We start from the raw sequence: 7,918 nt of genomic DNA, 5'->3' as shown, positions 1-7,918 counted from the left end.
GTTGGGGAAGTTTTAAGCTAAGGGCGCATGTATATTCATGAAGGGGCTTGAGCAGAGGAGAATTCAACATAGAATTGGGGCAAAGGTCAACAGAGTCCAAGCTTTAGTTGATTAAAGTCAGGAAGGCCAACATCATCATTCTGTCCTCCACCTGGGGTGGGGGCCTTAGTTCCCGCAGAACTCAAAGACTGTATCAGATTGTAATGTATATCCTTGAGGAGGAACTGGGACTCTGTTTTACCCTTGAGCTATTATTTCTTGACTGCTTTCCCTTTGTTCCTGCATTCCCTTACTTCCCTTAAGATCATTAATTACTGAGAACTGTTCGAGGGCAAGCACTGTGGCCAGACTTAGATCTCAGAATGACTTCTTTTATGTTAAGAAAGCCATGCCTGGTTCTCTATCTCCAGGGACCCCCCAGCCTATGTGCTTACATACATGGTCTGTGTCCAGGGTTCTTGGCTCACAGTTCATAAAACTCTTAGAATTTCCTGAGCAATGGGAGCATCTTTTGTCATAATGAGACAGGAGAGAAGGGGGCAGGGCACAACCTTTAAAAGAATGACTTATCCTTTGAGGATACAACAAAAACTGTTTAGAACCGATTAGGCCCAAGATGGCAGAAGATTCGACTTCCAGTAGACCTTGAGCTTCATTATACTGTTCAGTGTAATTGATTAGCTATATGACACACCCACAGGCACCATGACAGTTCCGAGGCTGACCATAAAAGGCCAAAAAGTGGTCAGTGGCCCAATTCCTGGAACCGCCCCCCTTCTCCAAAATAGTTGGAATAATCCTCCCACTTGTTAGCCTATGAAATTACCCGGCCCATAAAAGCAAACCACCCCCATATTTCAGGCTGGTCTCAAGCCTTTTGAGATGGACCTCATTCTGTTGCAAGAAGGGGGACCCCTTCCAGGGCCCAAGAGTGGGCTCTTGTCTAACAATCAGAAATGAATTATCCGGATAGCCTCATCCACCAGAGGGCAGACAGCAGAAGCAAGAAGAACTACAATTCTGCAGCCTGGGGAAGGAAAACCACATTCACAGAAAGATAGACAAAATGAAAAGGCAGCGGACTTTATACCAGATGAAGGAACAAGATAAAACCCCAGAAAAACAACTAAATGAAGTGGAGATAGGCAACCTTCCAGAAAAAGAATTCAGAATAATCATAGTGAAGATAATTCAGGACCTCGGTAAAAGAATGGAGGCAGGGCTTCCCCAGTGGCACAGTGGTTGAGGGTCTGCCTGCCAATGCAGGGGACACGGGTTCGTGCCCTGGTCCGGGAGGATCCCACATGCCGCAGAGCGGCTGGGCCCGTGAGCCATGGCCGCTGGGCCTGCGCGTCCGGAGCCTCTGCTCCTCAACAGGAGAGGCTACAGCGGTGAGAGGCCTGCGTACCACACAAAAAAAAATAGAATGGAGGCAAAGATCGAGAAGATGCAAGAAATGTTTAACAAAGACCTGGAAGAATTAAAGAAAAAACAAACAGAGATAAACAATACAATAACTGAAACGAAAAATATATTAGAAGGAATCAATAGCAGAATAACTGAGGCAGAAGAACGGATAAGTGACCTGGAAGACAGAATGGAGGAATTCACTGCCACAGAACAGAATAAAGAAAAAAGAATGAAAAGAAATGAAGACAGCCTAAGAGACTTCTGAGACAACATTAAATGCAACAACATGTGCATTATAGGGGTCCCAGAAGGAGAAGAGAGAGAGAAAGGACCCGAGAAAATATTTGAAGAGATCATAGCCGAAAACTTCCCTAACATGGGAAAGGAAATAGCCACCCAAGTCCAGGAAGTGCAGAGAGTCCCAGGCAGGATAAACCCAAGGAGAAACACGCCAAGACACATAGTAATCAAATTAACAAAAATTAAAGACAAATTATTGGATGCAACAAGGGAAAAATGACAACATACAAGGGAACTCTCATAAGGTTAACAGCTGATTTCTCAGCAGAAACTCTACAAGCCAGAAGGAAGTGGCAGGACATATTTGAAGTGATGAAAGGGAAGAACATACAACCAAGATTACCTAATAAGGATCTCTTCAGATTCGACAGAGAAATTAAAACCTTTACAGACTAGCAAAAGCTAAGAGAATTCAGCACCACCAAACCAGCTCTACAACAAATGCTAAAGGAACTTCTCTAAGTGGGAAACACAAGAGAAGGAAAGAACCTACAAAAGCAAACCCATAACAATTAAGAAAATGGTAATAAGAACATACATATCGATAATTACCTTAAATGTCAATGGATTAAATGCTCCAACCAAAGACACAGGCTTGCTGAATGGATACAAAAACCAGACCCATATATATTCTGTCTACAAGAGACCCACTTCAGACCAAGGGACACATACAGACTGAAAGTGAGGGGATGGAAAAAGATATTCCATGCAAATGGAAATCAAAAGAAAGCTGGAGTAGTAATACTCATATCAGATGAAATAGACTTTAAAATAAAGAATGTTACAAGAGACAAGGAAGGACACTATATAATGATCAAGGGATCAATCTAAGAAAAAGATATAACAATTATAAATATATATGCACCCAACATAGGAGCACCTCAATACATAAGGCAGCTGCTAACAGCTATAAAAGAGGAAATCTACAGTAACACAATAATAGTGGGGGACTTTAACATCTCATTTACACCAATGGACAGATCATCCAGACAGAAAATTAATAAGGAACACAAGCTTTCATGCTTCCCTGGTGGCGCAGTGGTTGAGAATCTGCCTGCTAATGCAGGGGACACAGGTTTGGGCCCTGGTCTGGGAGGATCCCACATGCCGCGGAGCAACTAGGCCCGTGAGCCACACCTACAGAGCCTGCGCCTCTGGAGCCTGTGCTCTGCAACAAGAGAGGCCGCGATAGAGTCCCGCGCACCGCAATGAAGAGTGGCCCCCACTTGCCACAACTAGAGAAAGCCCTTGCACAGAAATGAAGACCCAACACAGTAAAAATAAATTAATAAACTCCTACCCCCAACATAAAAAAAAAATAATAAGGAGCACAAGCTTTAAATGACACAATAGAACAGATAGGTTTAATTGAAATTTATAGGACATTCCATCCAAAAACAGCAGATTACACTTTCTTCTCAAGTGCACATGGAATCTTCTCCAGGATAGCTCACATCTTGGGTCACAAATCAAACCTCAGTAAATTTAAGAAAATTGAAATCATATCAAGCACCTTTTCTGACCACAACGGTATGAGATTAGAAATCAATTACAGGGGAAAAGAACGTAAAAAACACAAACACATAGAGAGTAAACAATACGTTACTAAATAACCAAGAGATCACTGAGGAAATCAAAGAGGAAATCAAAAAATACCTACAGACAAATTACAATGAATACACGATGATCCAAAACCTATGGGATGCAGCAAAAGTAGTTCTAAGAGGGAAGTTTATAGCAATACAAGCCTATCTCAAGAAACAAGAAAAATCTCAAATAAACAATCTAACCTTACACCTAAAGGAACTAGAGAAAGAAGAACAAATAAAACCCAAAGTTAGTAGAAGGAAAGAAATCATAAAGATCAGAGCAGAAATAAATGAAATAGAAACAAAGAAAACAATAGCAAAGATCAACAAAACTAAAAGCTTGTTCTTTGAGAAGGTAAGAATCAAAATTGATAAACCTTTAGCCAGACTCATCAAGAAAAAGAGGGAGAGGACTCAAATCAATAAAATAGGTAATGAAAAAGGAAAAGTTACAACAGACACCACAGAAATACAAAGCATCTTAAGAGACTACTACAAGCAACTCTATGCCAATAAAATGAACAACCTGGAAGAAATGGACAAATTCTTAGAAAGGTATAACCTTCCAAGACTGAACCGGGAAGAAATAGAAAATATGAACAGACCAATCACAAGTAATGAAGTTGAAACTGTGATTAAAAATCTTCCAACAAACAAAAGTCCAGGACCAGATGGCTTCACAGGTGAATTCTATCAAACATTTAGAGAAGACATAACACCCATCCTTCTCAAACTCTTCCAAAAAATTTCAGAGCAAGGAACACACCCAAACTCATTCTATGAGGCCACCATCACCCTGATACCAAAACCAAACAAAGATACTACAAAAAAAGAAAATTACAGACCAATATCACTGATGAATATAGATGCAAAAATCCTCAACAAAATAGTAGCAAACAGAATCCCACAATACATTAAAAGGATTATACACCATGATCAAGTGGGATTTATCCCAGGAATGCAAGGATTCTTCAGTATACACCACTCAATGAATGTGATACACCATATTAACAAATTGAAGAATAAAAACCATATGATCATCTCAGTAGATGCAGAAAAAACTTTTGCCAAAATTCAACACCAATTTATGATAAAAACTCTCCAGGGGCTTCCCTGGTGGTGCAGTGGTTGAGAGTCCGCCTGCCGATGCAGGGGACACGGATTCGTGCCCTGGTCCGGGAAGATCCCACATGCCGCAGAGTGGCTGGGCCCGTGAGCCATGGCCGCTGAGCCTGCATGTCCGAGCCTGTGCTCCGCAACGGGAGAGGCCACAACAGTGAGAGGCCTGCGTACCGCAAAAAAAAAAAAAAAAACTCTCCAGAAAGTGGGCATAGAGGGAACGTACCTCAACATAATAAAGGCCATATATGACAAGCCCACAGCAAACATCATTCTCAATGGTGAAAAACTGAAAGCATTTCCTCTAAGATCAGGAAAAAGACAAGGATGTCCACTCTCACTGCTATTATTCAACATAGTTTTGGAAGTCCTAGCCATGGCAATCAGAGAAGAAAAAGAAATAAAAGGAATACAAATTGGGAAACAAGAAGTAAAACTGTCACTGTTTGCAGATGACATGATACTATACATAGAGGATCCTAAAGATGCCACCAGAAAGCTACACAGCTAATCAATGAATCTGGTAAAGTTGCAGGATACAAAATTAATGCACAGAAATCTCTTGCATTCCTATACACTAACAACGAAAGATCAGAAAGAGAAATTAAGGAAACAATCCCATTCACCACTGCAACAAAAAGAATAAAATACCTTGGAATAAACCTACCTAAGGAGGTAAAAGACCTGTACTCAGAAAACTGTAAGACACCGATGAAAGAAATCAGAGATGATACAAACAGATGGAGAGATATACCATGTTCTTGGATTGGAAGAATCAACATTGTGAAAATGACTCTACTACCCAAAGCAATCTACAGGTTCAGTGCAATCCCTATCAAATTACCAGTGGCATTTTTTACAGAACTAGAACAAAATATCTTAAAATTTGTATGGAGACACAGAAGACCCCGAATAGCCAAAGCAGTCTTGGTGGGAAAACACAGAGCTGGAGGAGTCAGACTCCCTGACTTCAGACTATACTACAAAGCTACAGTAATCAAGACAATATGGTACTGGCACAAAAACAGAAATATAGATCAATGGAACAGGATAGAAAGCCCAGAGATAAACTCACGCACCTATGGTCAACCAATCTATGACAAAGGAGGCAAGGATATACAATGGAGAAAAGACAGTCTCTTCAATAAGTGATGCTGGGAAAACTGGACAGCTACATGTAAAAGAATGAAATTAGAACACTCCCTAACACCGTACACAAAAATAAACTCAAAATGGATTCGAGACCTAAATGTAAGACTGGACACTATAAAACTCTTAGAGGAAAACATAGGAAGAACACTCTTTGACATAAATCACAGCAAGATCTTTTTTAACACACCTCCTAGAGTAATGGAAATAAAAACAAAAATAAACAAATGGGACCTAATGAAACTTAAAAGGTTTTGCAAAGCAAAGGAAACTACAAACAAGATGAAAAGACAACACTCAGAATAGGAGAAAATATTTGCAAATGAATCAAAGGACAAAGGATTCATCTCCAAAATATATAAACAGCTCACACAGCTCAATACTAAAACAACAAACAACCCATCCAAAAATGGGCAGAAGACCTAAATAGACATTTCTCCAAAGAAGACATACAGATGGCCAAGAAGCACATGAAAAGCTGCTCAAAATCAGTAATTATTAGAGAAACGCAAATCAAAACTACAATGAGGTATCACCTCACACCAGTAGAGTGGGCATAATCAGAAAATCTACAAACAACAAATGCTGGAGAGGGTGTGGAGAAAAGGGAACCCTCTTGCACTGTTGGTGCTATAAATTGATACAGCCACTATGGAGAACAGTATGGAGGTTCATTAATCAACTAAAAATAGAATTACCATATAACCCAGCAATCCCACTACTGGGCATATACCCAGAGAAAACCATACTTCAGAAAGACACATGCACCCCCGTGTTCATTGCAGCACTATTTACAATAGCCAGGTCATGGAAGCAACCTAAATGCCCATCGACAGTGAATGGATAAAGAAGATGTGGTACATATATACAATGGAATATTACTCAGCCATAAAAAGGAAAGAAATTGGGTCATTTGTAGAGACATGGATGGATCTAAAGACTGTCATACAGAGTGAAGTAAGTCAGGAAGAGAAAAACAAATATCGTATATTAACACATGTATGTGGAACCTAGAAAAAATGGTACAGATGAACCAGTTTGCAGGGCAGAAATAGAGACACAGATTAGAGAACAAATGTATGGACACCAAGGGGGGAAAGCGGTGGGGTGGGGGTGTGATGAATTGGGAGATTGGGATTGACATATATACACTAATATGTATAAAATAGATAATTAATAAGAACCTGCTGTATAAAAATTTTTTAAAAATAAAATTCAAAGAAAAAAAAAAGAAATTAGTTATCCAAGGAGACACACATGATGAAAAAGCAAGAGACTTTACTGGGAAGGGGCGCCCGGGCGGAGAGCAGGAGGGTAAGGGAATCCAGGATAACTGTTCTGCCACGTGGCTCACAGTCTCAGGTTTTATGGTAATGGGGCTATTTTCCGGGGTGTCTCTGGCCAATCATTCTGACTCAGGGTCCTTCCTGGTGGCATGCGCATTGCTCGGCCAAGATGGATTCCAGTGAGAAGGATTCTGGGAGGTTGGTAGGACATGTGGACTGGCGTCTCCTCTCTCCTTTTGACCTTTCCCAAATTCTTCCAATTGGTGGAAGCTTGTTAGTTCCGCAGTCCTTACCAGGACCTCCTGTTGTAGGAGGTGCAAGTAGTTGCTGTCGTGCCTGGCCAGGGCGGGTGGTTTTGGTCAGTGGTTCCCCTAACAACCTTGTCCTTGGAATGTGTATCTCCCAGGACCTCTCGCCTTCCGAGATGGCCCAAACTCTGACTATTGGAGTGTGTATCTCCCTAAATAAACCTGCTTTCCCACTTACCTCTGGGGCAGAGCCTCTTGCCTGCTCACTTGTATCCGTCACAAGCATGCTATATTAATAAATTCACTTCTTACCTATCACTTTGCCTCTCACTGAATTCCTTCTGCACTGAGACATAAAGAACTTGAACTTCAGTAAGTCCTGACTCCCCGTGAGTAATTTTAATTAAAAGACAGTGGTTCGAGGGAATTCCCTGATGGTCAGTGGTTATGAGGCAGTAGATAGATGGGCCCCAGATTGAGCAGCTGGAGTTTGTCCCCTGTGGACAGACACTCCAATGTGAAGACAATAGCAGAAGAGAGAAGCTGAGCCCTGCCCAGAAAAGAGATAAAGAGACCACATATTTCTCATTCTCAAGGTCAAGGAGACCTTCCCAAGTACACATGCACAGAAAGGTTCCTTGAAGGTCAAAAAGTGAGGGGGCACCACCCCATAGTAGGTGTTGTCAACCTACCCATAGACCTCTTCACTAGAATCCATCTTGGCTAAGAGATGTGTCCACACACATGGGAGAACCCTGAGATATACCAAATATAGCCTCAGAGCCAGGCAAAACAAGATGACTGGCCAGAGGAAACC

The sequence above is a fragment of the Monodon monoceros genome, unplaced genomic scaffold (genome assembly GCF_005190385.1).
Source record: "Monodon monoceros isolate NGI ecotype Baffin Bay Population unplaced genomic scaffold, NGI_Narwhal_1 Super_Scaffold_18, whole genome shotgun sequence".
Taxonomy (NCBI): Eukaryota; Metazoa; Chordata; class Mammalia; order Artiodactyla; family Monodontidae; genus Monodon; species Monodon monoceros.
The sequence above is the reverse complement of the archived record's forward strand: the minus strand, read 5'-3'. Positions refer to the sequence as shown.